Source organism: Furipterus horrens, unplaced genomic scaffold, assembly GCF_987537825.1.
Source record: "Furipterus horrens unplaced genomic scaffold, mFurHor1.1.pri manual_scaffold_6, whole genome shotgun sequence".
NCBI classification, from domain to species: domain Eukaryota; kingdom Metazoa; phylum Chordata; class Mammalia; order Chiroptera; family Furipteridae; genus Furipterus; species Furipterus horrens.
Window position 1 is genome coordinate 123,297,418 of NW_028327176.1, and position 15,313 is coordinate 123,312,730.

Here is a 15,313-nt window from a genome sequence, read left to right on the forward strand (position 1 = left end):
GTAAGGTTGCCACAGTGAACAAGACAGGTAAAATTCCTGCTTTAATTCTAATTTAGGGAGACAACCAATCTTCAAATAGATAACCATATACATTTATCAGCTAATAAAGAATACTGTGGATCCTCTTTTATTTCTGATTTTATTTGAGTCTTCTTTTTTTTCTGGGTTAGTCTGACTAAGGATTTGTCAATTTTATCTTTTGAAGAAACCAAACTATATCACAAAACTATAATAATCAAAACAATATGGTACTGACATAAAAACAGACATATATGTCAATGAAACAGAATAGAAAACCCAGAAATAAACCCACACACTTATGGTCAGCTGATGTTCAACAATGGTGCCATAAACACCCAATGGGGAAAGGATAGTCTCTTCAACAAATGATCTTGGAAAAACTGCACATTCACATGTAAACTAATGATACTAGGCCTCTATGTCACACCATATAAAGAAATTAACTCTAAATGAACTAAAGACTTATTTGTAAGTCCTGCAAATTCCTAGAAGAAAATTAAAAAATATTTTGCTACTGGTCTTGAAAATATTTTTTTTGGCTATGACACCAAAAGCACAGGCAACAAAAACAAAAATAGACAAATGAGATTGCATTTCACACAAAGGAAGCAATCAACAAAGTTAAAAGCAACCTATGAAATGGGAGAATATATTTACAAATCATATATATGATAAGGGATTATTATATAAAAATATAAAGAACCCATACAACTCCATACCCAAAATACAAATAACCCAATTAAAAAATGAACAAAAGATCTAAATAGATACTCCTCAAAAAATTCATAACTAAGAAGTATACGAAAATGTACTTAACATCTCTAATCAAGAGAAATGCAAATCAAAATCACCATGAACTATCACCTCACACCTGTCAGTATGGCTATTATCAAAAAGACGAAAATAAGTGTTGGAGAGGACATAGAAAAAAGGGACCTCTTGTATACTGCTGGTTGGAATGCAAATTAGCACAGCTATTGTGGAAAACAGTATGGAAATTCTCCAAAAATAAAAAGAGTTATATTATATGATGCAGCAACCCCATTTCTGGGTATATATCTGAAGTAAATAAAGTCACTGTCTCAAGGGGATACTTGCACTCCTACATTCATTACAGCATTATTCACAACAATCAAGATATGGAAATAAATTAAGTGTCTGTTGATGAATAAATGGATAAAGAAAATGCAGTATCAAATACTGTAGTGGGGGATGGGGTGGGATAGAGGAATGCAATGGGGTAAAAATTGTGACAATTGTAATACAATAAAGAAGAATAAAATAAAATACCCACACACACATGGAATATTATTCAGTCTGAAAAATGAAAGGAATCCTGCCATTTGTTGACACATGGATGGAGCTGAAGGACATTATGCCAAGTGAAATAAGCCAGGTACAGAAAGAGAAATACTGCATGATCATACTTACATGTGGAATCACAGAAGCAGTGAGGAGAATGGTAGTTGCCAGTGGCTGGGATTGAGAGAAAACTCGGTGATGATGGTCAAAGATTAAAAAGTTTTAGTTATACATACATAAGAAATACTTAGATATATCTAATATATGACCTGATGAGGATAATTACCAATGTGTTATTGCATACTTGAAATGTAGAATGAAGGTAGAAATGCATACATATGCACACACACACATACACACACACACTGGTAGCTATGTGGAGGAAATTAATATCTATTTATTAATATATTATAACTTTAATCTTTTTACAATGTATATGTATATCAAAACATGAAGCCTTACACCTTAAATATACACAAATTTTTTGTAAAATATATCTCAATAAAGCTGTTTTTTTTTTTAAACCTAGATGTCTAGTAAAAGTTTATTGGTAAGCCAAATAAAAAAGGATACTATAGAAGAAGTTAAGCAAGGCAGTTGGTGTGTGACTGGTCCTGAGTATAAAGATAATCTGTTTTGGAGCCCATATTTACAGAAATTTGAAAATTCCAAAAGAGCTTTGTCTTTGCTCTGTTTTAATATTACTCTCTTATGTCATATTAAGATTATTTTTACAACTTAAAACATTAAAATATCAATGTTACATATTTCAAAGTCTTTAGATTATCAAATTGCAGATAACATGCTAGCAAAATACTAAGATCTGGTGTAAATTGGCCAAATATCTGAGTTACTACTGTTTTTAAAACTATACTCTTTCACCCCAGGCTAAATTGAATTTACCATTAATTGCATTCTATTGACCTTAGAATTGGATCAAGTAGTCTTGATTTTGTGAGCCAGGATGCTATTTTGTGATGCTGCTGTGCACAGCTTACTTGCTACCTTCCTCCCTAAAGGCAACTGCAGTTTCAGGAATAAGGGGACATATCAATTACTTTGTAATCAGTATATAAAGTCCTTGAGTATTTGAGACTAGTTTCTATTCTTAGAATGTCAATGGAAAGTCCACCTGGAAAAAAACAATCCATGACACAGAACAAAATGAAAATCTGAACCTCATTGTAAACTGGAAAATACCTGTTGTCTCTGGACCAGATGCTCCTGAGTGGATGTTTCCTCAGTGGAAAGGATCCTCAGTGCTCCTGTCAACAGGTGTGGAAGTAGAAGCACTGCTGTACATGGCTGATGCATGTAAGGGAAGAACATGGATTCCTTGCTTGTGATTGTGAGACATATCAACTATGGCCCAAGAATTACCAAGTAAGAAACTTGTTGCCCCAAAACAGAAGTTAAGCTTGGAAACATATTAAGTTGACCGAATTTAACGTCTGCAATACAGGTGTTTTTGTGCTGTCTTGACCCAGTTTTCAAGACCTGGCTAGAGACTATTTAATTCCCCTTCTTGAGCAACTGATTAAGCCCCCAACCATTTCCCCTCTGGGACTCTTACACTCTGGGCCACTACACAACCACCCTGATCACCCCAGGACCAGGTACCAGAAAACCAGAGACAACCTATGGCCAGAGCCCACTGAAATAATTCAAATTAGCCAGTCTTAAACCTGTGTACCTTCCTTACAGTTTCTTTCCAACAGAAAGCACAATAAAAGGTGTTTGCCCACAGTTCTGTTTCTCTCTGCCTCTAACCACCTCCATGCTTCTCCTGAAGGCCCTATGTTTCCCCTGGGAACTGTGAGTAACAAAACTATAAAAGCCCAGTTTCTCTCTCTTAATCTGTATCAGACCTCTCCAAACCTCACTTGAAGTAATACAGTTAAAACAACCTCTTCATCCTCTCACAGAGAAATGCAATATACAGAGAAGGGAGGTGAATTGCCTGGAGCTTCACTGTTCTTGGCAGAGATGGGTCCAAAATTCAGGTTTCTGATCACAACCTCTTAAACCACAATTCCTTTCTTTAAACTTTACATGAAAAGCAGAGATTACCAAAGAATGGCATAAAATAAAATAATAATATCCTTAGTGGGCTAAGCACTACTAGAACTTACTACTGTGTTTGGCAATGTACATACACTGTAATTCTTCAAGATACATATTATAAAACTGAGATTACACTTGAGAAAACTGAGACCCAGAGAGGGGAATAGTCTCAGGATACAAAGCGACTTTGTACTTTCATAATATAAGAAGCAACTCACAGTCATAATTCAAATGCTGAAGCTCTCCAAACGGTACAGCAGCCACTGCCTTTCTCAAATGATATGAAGTTCATTAAAATCAAAGATTTTTCCTCCTACACTGATGGAAGAGTAAAAATCAAGGCAGGGAGTAGAGAAATAATAGTTGGGAGTTTTTTAATTTTAATTAATCCACAGAAGTAAATTTGCATAATCTAAATGAGGAGAATATGTACTTCCTCTTCCTCTCTTTTTTCTTTATTCATACTTATCCCACACTCTAAATTTTTTATATTTGTTGAATGCAGATAATGTGTAAGACACTGTTCTAAGTATTTTATTATTTTATTTGATTATTTTATTTGATTATTTTATTTTTTTCAAATGAGTTAATTTAATTCTAGGAAGCACAGAACAAAGATTGAAAAAAACACTTTGATAGGATTCTGGGCTGGGTTTACTCTGCCCTCATAGCTAATGTTGAAATGGCAGAGTGAGAAGAACTAAAGAGATGAGCCCCTGCATCATTATCATCATCATCATCATCATCATCATCATCATATTACAAAAGTTTATTCTTAAATGTACAACAGGTTCTAAGACAACACTTCATTTTAGCTATAGGTGGCAAGAGATGTTATGACAGGGAATCCAGATGTTAAAACAGGAATTAAGGATCACCATTGCCCCAGGCACAAGAAACAGTTAGCTCACTTTTTGCCAGATTTCTTAATTCTTCCTTTGGCCAGGGGGCCTTACCCACGACCTTTGCTTTTAGCTCCTTGACTTTCTTTTCCTCTTTAGCTTCTGTGTAAATGCCTTAGCTCATCCATCTCCTTGGCCTGTTTCTTGGGCTGCTTCAAGGGCTTCTTCTTGCCACCTTCACAGCCAGACATGTCACCTGCCACCCCTTCCCTGGACCCTGCCACCCCTTCCCTGGACCCTGCTACTGGAAGCTCCTGTTCCAAGTATTTTACATATAGTCCTCACATGACCCCAGGAGATATTATTAACCCATTTTGTGGAGGAGGATATGGAGACACTCGGCAACTAAGCAGGCGGCATAACTCCTGACCTTGTTCTCTTAGCCACTATCCAAAATTCCTTCTCTCAAATGATACATGCTCATAAATCTGCTCTACCTGTGCATTTTTCCCAGTGAAAAGATCCAACTGAAATATACAGAAAAGTCTAGAAATTATATACAATTTCATCACATCTGTCCCCAGGATCATTTCTATATTATTCTAAGGAATATTTTTGCTCTCTGAATGTCGAGATGGAGAGAATATCCTTAGCTGGTATTAGAATCTGTGTTGTGACTGAAGTGGAGACCGAGGGATTTCCTAAAGAACCAGATTCCTTGGCTGTTTGAGAAAGCAGAGACTAGCTGTAGAAGAATCTGTTTTCTCTGTAGTGACTCTGGAAAGACTAAATTGAACATTTCAAAGCTAAGAGTAAAATTAAGCTCTATACATTTGTGTATGTTGGGCTGTAGCAGATTTGTGGTTATTTGATTCTTCATGGGAAAGAATAATGAAGTTTTAGGGGGGAATGTGTGTGGTATCATGGAAAGATGGCTGGCATTAGAGTCAGGAGACAGTTTTAGCTGTGTCCATTTAGCTTTATTCTTTCAGCGTCACTTGATTTATGTAGGCTGAAGTTTTGTCCTCTGAGTACTTAAATTATTAAGGTACAATAAATTATAGAGGGTTCTGGAAGACTGAAAAGCAAAGAATCCACCAGGGGACCTAATGGCTACCGGCAGTAACTCTTTGGCCTAGAGGACAAGTGGAATTGTGCCAGAGAGGGAAACAAGGTTATGTCTAGTCTCTCAAGCAACCTCAAAGACACTTTTCTGGCATTATTGTTTTGACCCATGAAACAAACTCTCCTGTAAATCTACTTCCTTCTCTCTTCTTCAGCCCTTCATGGGCCTAAACAGGAGCACATTAATATCAATAAGAGTCCTCCCCAACAATAAAAAGAAAACAGTTTCTACCTACATTCAAATATCTCTCCAGGTCAGTGGTCAGCAAACTACAGCTCACTGACCAAACTACTCCACTACCTATTATGGTAAATAAAATATTTTTGGAATACAGATACTCCTATATCTTTAACCAATTGCTTCTCTTGACAGCAGAGTGAGAAGTTGAAATGGAAACCATATGAGCCATAGGGCAAAAGTACTTACTATCTGGTCCTTTTCAGAATAAGTTTGCTGACCCTTACTTTAGGGGATCTTAAAGATAACTAGCATAGAGGACACCTGCAATACCTGTCTTCCTAGCTGTAGAAGTTCCAACATGGTAGGTGGCATCCTCTCAATATTTATTTCCTCATAGTCCAAGGGTATCCTCAAGATCAAATATGCCTCAAGGGAATTTATGTCCTTTCCACTACATCAGGCCACTAACAGCCATATCACCTGATTACCCTCCTCCCTGCAGGAAGCTACATGGCCCTCACATCTCCAAGATCAACTTAGCTCTGACAACAAATGAGATTTACAGAAAAGTAGTCACAAAAATGCCCCCAAATGAGCCCCAATATAGCACAAAGGGTTAGGCAAACCTTTATAGGTATCTCAGATAACTCATTTTAATTATTTGAGTGGAATTTTGTTACATGGAAAGTAATCTACTTTCCCAGCATTTCACTCAACAAGTAGTCTTGTGACAAAATTGCATAGAGTGGCTTAATAAGAAGTCACTATAAAGCAATATGTCAAATATTAGATGGGTAGACTAAATTTAAATATTAAGAACTCCTAAAAAACCACAGTTAGGAAATCCCTTCATATCATCCACAGCTACTTGCTGATGCTCTGTTCACTCTCCTTAGAATAAATTTACTTCCCCTGGTTTTATCCTCTGTTTTCTAGGACTCTATCTCAGACACAAGATCTTAGGGGATGACTCGAATTCTTTAAATTCTTGCTTAATCAAATATTCATTGTTCTTCTGCTCTTTAGTCAAGACTTCCTATTTTTTTCTCCCCCCATTTCTGTGTTAGCTAAAATTTCCCTGGAAAGCAACTGATCTAATGTCTGATGCTACTGTCCAGTTCCCTTACCTGTGGGCTCCTGAACCCAGAAGATACATAACATTCTACAAATGTATCCCGATGTCCTGGGAAAAAGCCACAAAATCTCTTTTATTATCTATAGTCACCATCTTGTCCCTTTTATCCCTTTTTTCAGTCCTTTATATTTTCTGAAACACTGTGACATAGTCAAGTCCCAGATAATTTTTTCCTGCAGTATTTTTTAAATTCTGGATTAGAGAATCACTAGTTAGGATATGAGGTCAATTTCATTGATCAAAATAAGCTTTATTTTAAATGAAATTAAATGGAATTGATCTAAATAGAGCAGATAAGAAAAATATATGAGTACATCAAGCTTACTAGAGTACAAATACATTTCTATATCATTATATACACAATTATATACTATATATTATATATAAACTTTGTATATGTATGGACTACAATGTAAAATAAATTTCTTTCTGTGGGTTAACATGGAAGATATTTGTAATCTACTTATCATATGTTTTTCCTCTTCTCCCTACGACATCTTTCAAACTTCCTCCTTTAGTACATGATTGCATTTGGAGTTATATTAGACATCTGCCTTTAACTTTACAAGTCTAGATAGTTTTTTGAAAGCCAAAATCACCATCTAATATTGCTTTCCTTGTTATTTTTTTAGTCATTCCTTTAGATCAGTTTTGTTGGACAACTGTTATCTCTGATTTTGGTCCAAGCACAGGAGGATATTTTTACATTGTGAAATAAAATGCTACTACAGCACTAGAAATTTAATTCATAATTAATATCATTATTTATATCTATAAATTAATCTTTAAAATCTACCCTACTATAGTCTGAAAGTGAAAATTGTTTTAACATTTATAACTTTCTTTAATTCATAATGCACGGGCTTATCTGGATCATTGTTTGTAGCACCTCAATAACTTGTTTTTTAAAATTGAACTAGATGACTCCTGGGGTCCCTTTTGGTTTAAAACATTCTTACCCCCCCACACCCCCCCACCCCCGTAAGACTGTGTGATCTGGCTCTGCCTGCCTCTCTGACTGCATTTGATGCTGTGTTCCACCTGGAGAGTGCCTTCTAGTGAGAATATAAAGAAGGACAGAAAATTGTTTGTCCTCAGGAAACTTACATTCTAGTGAGACAGAATTAAATAAGGAAGGACAAACCATATTGTGATATGTAGAGAAAAAGTAATAGACAGGATCTTATAATGGGGAACAGAATGCCTATTTAAATAAGGACTATAGCGGAAGTCTCCCTGAAGAGTGGGTTTTTAGGTGAGGGCTGACAGATATGTAGAAGGTAGCAGGTGGAAGCAGAGAAAATGTGTTCAACGTGAATGGAAGAACATGGAAAAAGGCAGTATACTCTGACCTTATTGTCAGCATTAATCACATAAAGTAAAATATAGTTGTGAGGAAGCTATTTGCACAATTGTACTGGAGAAAGCTGAGACACTGATCCGACTTGGCATTTCCAAGGCAGCCATCATGTTAACAGGACGGACCTCATTTGCCATGGCAGGTGTTGTTGAAACTGATGAGTGTGTTCAACTCAGTCTGTCAGATACAGATTCCTTTTCTATCCCCAGTGCATCTGACATTTGCATTCTTATCATTGTTACAAGTCCCTCTCATGATTACCTTTGTCTATTACCCTTGTGGCCAAGCCAAGGCATCACTCACAACCAATTAAGAAACTCCAAAGCCTTTTCTCTCACTATCAATAAACTGTTAGAAATAACTCCTTGTGCTTTCTTAAATTGAGCTTTTATAAAATGGAAAATATTGTGCTTCTTAAGGTAACTTTAAAAGAATTGAGAAATAATTCTTTTTAGTAAATTAGTGTGTTTGATGTTTAATAGCATGATGACTTGGAACAAGTAATATAATGAAGGAAATCAAAGCAGTAATAAAAACCCCTAGCACACAAAATCCATGGACCAAACAGCTTCACAAGAGAATTTTATCAATCATTCAAAAAAGAACTATCACTGATCCTTCTCAAACTTTTCCAAAAATTCAAGAGCAGGGAAGACTACCAATCTCTTTCTATGAGTCCAGTATTATCCCGATGCCAAAACAAGGTAAAGACATAACAAAGAAAAAATTATAAGCCAATATCCCTGATAAACATAAATGTTAATATCCTCAAAAACAAATTAGCAAACCGGATCCAGCAATACATCAAAAAGATCATACACTGTGACCAAGTGGGACTTATCCTTAGGATGCAAGGATGGTATAATATTTTCAAATCAATAAATGTGATTTATTACATAAACAAAATGAAAGATTAAAAGCACATAATTATATCAAAGCTGCAGAAAAAGTATTTGATAAAATCCCGCACCAATTTATGATAAAAACACTTGCATACCTCAACATAATAAAGACCAAATATGTGAAAAACCTACAGCTAACATCATTCTCAATGGGCAAAAACTAAAAGTGTCCCCTGTAAGATCAGGAACAAGACAAGGATGTTAGCTTTTACCACTCTTATTCAACATAGTTCTGAAAGTCCCAGTCATAGCCATCAGGCAAGAAGAAGAAATAAATGGCACCAAATTAGAAAGGAAAAAGTAAAGTTGTCATTATTCATAGATGATATTATACTGTACATAGAAAACCCTAAAGATCTTACCAAAAAATGTACTAGACTTACTAAATGAATTTGGGAAATTAGCAGGATACAAAAGTAATACCCAGAAATCTATGGCATTTTTACACACCAGTAATGAGCTATCAGAGAGAGAAACTAAGAAAATAGTTTCGTTTACTGTTGCAACAACAAAAAAATAATAATAAGGTACTTAAAAATAAATATAATGAAGGAGGTAAAAGACCTGCCCTCAAAAAACTATAGGCCACTGAAAAAAGAAATCAAAGAAGATACAGATAGATGGAAGCATAATCCATATTCTTGGATTAGAATTAACATAATTAAAATGCCCATATTATCCAAAGCAATCTATATATTTAATGCAATTCCTATTAAAATACCAATGGCATAGTTCACAGAACTAGAACAAATATTTCAAAAATTTATATGAGACCAAAAGAGACGTAAATAGCCTCAGCAATCTTGCAAAGGAAGAACAAAGCTGGAGATATCACAACTTCTGATATCAAACTATACTATAAAGCCACTGTAATAAAAAGAGCCTGATACTGGCACAAGTACAGACATAGATCAATGGAACAGAACAGAGAGCTCAGAAGTAAACCCACACCTGCATGAGCAATTGATATTTGACAAAGGGGGAAGGAGCATACAACGGAGCAAAGACAGTCTCTTCAATAAATGGTGGGAAAACTGGACGTGTACATGCAAAAAAATGAAACTAGACCACCAACTTACACCATACACCAGAATAAACTCAAAATGGATAAAAGACTTAAATGTAAGTCACCAAACCATAAAAATTCTAGAAGAAAATATAAGTAGTAAAATCTCAGAAGATAATCAATGTAGAAATATTTTTGCTGATACATCTCCTAAGGTACTGGAAACAAAGCAGAAAATAAATAAATGGGACTACATGAAATTAAAAAGTTTCTGTACAGTTCAAGAAACTATCAGTAAGATGAACAGGGAACCCACTACATGGGAAAATATTCTCTCTAATGATACATCTGACAAGGGTTTAATGTCCAAAGTATGCAAGGATCTAATACAATTCAATGCCAGGAAAACAAACAACACAATTAAGAAAAAGGCAAAAGACCTGAATAGACACTTCTCCAAAGAGGACATACAAGTGGCCTGTAGACATATGAAAAAATTCTCAACATCACTAATCATCAGATAAATGCAAGTTAGAACCTCAATAAGATGCCATCTCATACCTGTCAGAATGGCCATCATCAATAAATCAACAAGCAGCAAGTGTTGGTGAGAATGTGGAGAAAAAGAAAGCCTAGTACACTGTTGGTGGGAATGAAGCCTGGCCCACCACTATGGAAAATAATATGAAGTATCCTTTAAAAACATAATTCCCTTTTGACCCACTGATTACACTTCTGGGTATATACACCAAGCTTCCCAAAACACCAATACAAAAAAAATATATGCACTCCTATGTTTATAGCAGTGCTCTTTACAATAGCCAAGATTTGGAGAGACCCTAAATGTCCATCAGTAGATGAGTGCGTAAAAAGATGTGGTACATTTACACAATGGAATATTATGCATAAGTAAAAAAGAAAAAATTCTTACATTCTGCAACAGCATGGATGGACCTGGAGAAAATTATACTAAGGAAATTAAGCCAGTCGGTGAAAGAAAAATACCACCTATGATCTCACATATATGTGGAATCTGATAAACACAATAAACTAATGAACAAAATAATAACAGAAGATTATACACATAAAACTGACTGACAGCTGCCAGAAAGGAGGCAGGAGATCAGGGGATGGAATGAAAGATGGCAAAGGGATTAACCAAAGAACATTTATGCACAACCTATTGACAGGAGCAAGAACAATATAGTGATTTGCTTGGGGAGGGGAGAAGGTGAGGCAGGTTGGAGGGGGGCAAAGGGAGAAAAAGTGGGAACAATTGTAACAGCATAAACAATAAAAATAAAAGTTAAAGAAAAACAAAATGTTAAAAATGTAAATATCTTGTTTAAATTTTTTAAAGATTTAAAAGATGTTTACTCAGCCATTTTATGTTTCTGAATTCTGCTGCAACATCTCTGCAATATGCTGCATATTTTATGTTATCTCCATTAGGGCTATTGGGAACATTATGCACATAGAGGTAATTTACTTAGTATATCCTTCTACAATCAGGCTCTCCCATTGTTCAGAAGCTTTAGGTTTGGAGTTTGGACATTGTTTTCCTAAGGCACTTTCTCATACTTTTCTATATCATCATAGCTGATTTATATTTATGGCAGTGGAAAACTCAAAACTTCATTTCAGATCAAATTGTTCACAAAATAGAAGTATGACATGTATGTTTAATTTCTACCACAAATCAATTTGTCTACCACCACTTTTCTCCTTATCTTTTAGAGTTTAATTCAGTGTTATTACTGCACTAGTGTAAGCCCCTATGCCTTCAGTGATTCAACACAATGAATGTGCACATATTTAGTAGAAAACCTGTTTTTTCAAAACTGAAAGATAGTGGCCATGTAATAAAAGGCATGCTACCTACTGCATAAGAACTATAATAGTTTATACATTATGTGGACATAATGGGGAAAAAGGGATAATTTCAGGATTAAGTTGAAGAGAACTATTCTCAGTCAAGACTTAGCTGAGTCTTTGCCAAACTAAGATAAGCACCCTTCATAAGCCATGAAAAATATTCTGAAACTCTATTCACTGTTGATTCACTGTGTTCTGTTCTAACTTCATAATTCAAAGTATATGTTCAGATATTAAACAAAAAAAGTGAAAAAGAAAACAATTTGGCCAATTTTAATAAGAGAAGATATTTAAATTCTGAATAGTCAAAAAATTTGAGCAACTTCTATAAAGAGACAAATAATTAATTTTAAATTTAAAAAACACAGTAGAACATAGTCTTGGCCAGTGTGACTCTGTGGCTCATTAAGTTGGAATGTCATCCTGTATACCAAAAGGTCATGGTTCAATTACTGTTCAGGGCACATACCTAGGTTGCAGGTTCAATCCTAGTTGGGACACATATAGGAGTCAACAGATCTGTGTTTCTCTCTCCCTTTCTCTCAGAGAAATGCAAATTGATGTAAGAATATGAACCATATATGTGGAAATGTAAAAACAAACAAACAAACATGTTATCGAATGCTGGTGAAGGTGCAAGAAATCAGAGTCTCTTGATGACTAGAATGAGTATAAGCAGTTATAACCCTTCTGGACAACAAGCTTGAAATATTTAAAACTAGACTTAAGAATATAGTTTCTGATCTATGTCTTACTTATAGTAATTTATCTTGAGGAAATAATTAATGCGAACATATTTAGTTAGCTCTAAAGATGTTCATCATGGTACTATTTATAATAATGAAAAATGCAAACAGAGAATTAGACATTTTAATCAACAATATAAATTTGTATAATACTATGCCACATAATCACTAAATATGTTGTTGTAGGATATTGTGTGGTCACATAAAAATCTTCAGTATATATTTTTAAGTTAAAAAAATACACAGTAACAGAGCTTTACCATGCCTGGAGCTTCAGAGCTGTCACTTTTATACTTACAAGAAAAAAGCTGAAAAAGCTGAAAAATCAATAACTTTTGCTTGAACCCATCAGAGAACTGAGGACACAGGATATATTGGCAACTTAATTGTGGAGATTTGGATGCATCTAGAAAAATAGAGCAATTGAGGTTCAAGGAAAACTGATGGAGCCTTAAAGTGGTAGAAACACTTAAATGGCTAGTTTAATACATTTCTGGAGGTTGAATGATAATTAGCTTGAAAGTCAGAAACTCCTAGGGCCAGAAGTTTTTTCTCAAGGACTCCACCAAGTTCTTATAATGAGAATGGACTAGTGATCCTCTCTCAGCTCTAGCATAGGAATGGGGGGAAATAACCATCAAGAAACAGGACAAGAGCCTTCTCCATAATGAAGTCTTGCTTTCCAGAGGATTTTTTCCAGAGCCCAATTTGGGATCTTTATTCCATCAAGAAGAGAGAATTCCTCTCCACTTCAACCCCTTCAAGACTTTCTATCTCAACTAAGGAGGGGAGAAAAAAAACAACAATCAACAGGGATGAGGGAGTCAAAGAAATAGATTGAGAACACTATGGCCAGGGAAGGGTATAGAAGGAAGGAGAGAGAAAATAAAAATCATTAGACTTGTGAGGGTTGCAGTCCTAAAACACAAGCCCACTAAAAGCCTGAAATATAATCAGAATATCTAGAACACTACCTCTTCCCCACTATTACACCCTACTATTACACCTAAAGGAGTATTAAGTGCATTACAGCTAAAGGAGTTATAAGATATAGACTCTTTTTGAGTAGCATACTTAGGGAAGTCCAAAGTCAAGAGGGAAGAGAAAAACAAGGGCAGCTGAGGAATTTTAAGCCTATAGTACCTATAGCTATACCAAGCATTAAACACAGCTCAACTCCTAGCGAGATTAACATCAATCTTCACACTAAATCCCTTTTACCTCAGTTCCTATTACCTGAAATATGTTCAGCTTTCAACAGAAAAATAACAAAGTGGTTTCTTAGAAGAAAAATGCAATCACCAGAACTGGAATCAGAGAGGACACAAATGTTGGAATAATCACAGAATTTAAAATAACTGATATTTTAAGCATTCTAATAGAAAAAGTAGATAATATTTTTTAAAAAGATTGATAACATAAGCAGAGAGATAAATTCAAAGAAAACTTGAAAGGAAGTGCTAGAAATAAAAAGATGCTCACAAGATTGAAGAATGCTTTCAATATATTTCTCACTACACTCTACATTGTTGAGGAAAAAATCAGTGAGCTTAAAGAGAAGTCAGTAGAAACCTCTTAAACTGTAATACAAATGGAAAAATAGAATAAAATCTATGTGTCATAGATCACTATCTACAGTGATTCTGGATTTTTATATGTTAATGAGTTAACAATAGTTATTTCCAAATTGTCAGTGAGGTTATTTTTTATTTTTCTCTTTCTCATACAAATATGCAGCTTCTTCAAGAAAAACATATGTCTTGGCAATAACAAATAAACAATTAGTAAATAGGTAGAATATTATAATTGCTCACTAGTAATTGGATTTACTGTTATAACAAGTATTATTTTTGTAAAAGATAATTTGGCTTCAGAAGCTGGCTATATGGACACACACACACACACACACACGCCAGTATGTACAAGAGTTTTTGTTTGGAAAGGAGAAGGAAATGGTTTTATGGAGGAGGGGCTATAAGGAGAGAGAAGAAAAAAGAAAGGGATGGAGGATCTGATCCTCCTATGGCCTCTTGGGCTCGGTTTTAGCTCTATACGTAAGAAGTAAGGGGTGAGAAGATGTTGAAACTTTGTACTTTGTAACCACTCATATACATGCTCAGCTATTTTTAGGGCTCCTGTCACAAAATGCATCATGAGCTGAAGAGGAGGCCTCCCAGACATAAAAATCCTGGCTGTGGCTGAGAACTGTAAACTTGACAAGCACTTGTAGTCCACATCCCTAAGAGGGGGTTCAAGGCTCTTTCAAGCAACATCTTCTGCCACAAATGGGAATATCTGGTACATGGAATTGTAGAAAAAGAACACATGTGCTGTAGAGTTTCACCAGTAAAAGCATCAGCTCTAGAGTCATCCTGTCCGGGTTCAAAACTTGGTTTTGCCACTTAATGGCTCTTAAACCTTGGTCCCCATTGCCATTCATGGCCTTCACTGTCGAATGAGGGAGCTAACTGTACCAATGGCATGAGGTTGTTGTGAGGATACAATGAGATAACCCATAATAAGCATAGCATAAATCCTCACACATAATAAATTCTCATAAATTATCATCTACAGGAATTCCAGTTGACAAAATGTCCTTGCACACTTAAGTTCTAACACTTTCAGGGCACCATAAAATAGCTGGGGAAAGGTATGGTTGAGGTCTTGCCTTCTTGCAATCAGAAATGACAAGCCAAATTCAAGTTATCTTGTAAAAGAAAACAAAACACAAAGGATTCAAGGGTAAATAATTCA

At 35.3% G+C, this 15,313-nt stretch overlaps 1 pseudogene; it reads right to left on the minus strand.

Annotated features, from left to right (window-relative positions):
- Positions 1-4,294: 4,294 nt before the first annotated feature.
- LOC150007349 (translation machinery-associated protein 7 pseudogene) lies at positions 4,295-4,480 on the minus strand (annotated as a pseudogene).
- Between the last annotated feature and the right edge of the window lie 10,833 nt (positions 4,481-15,313).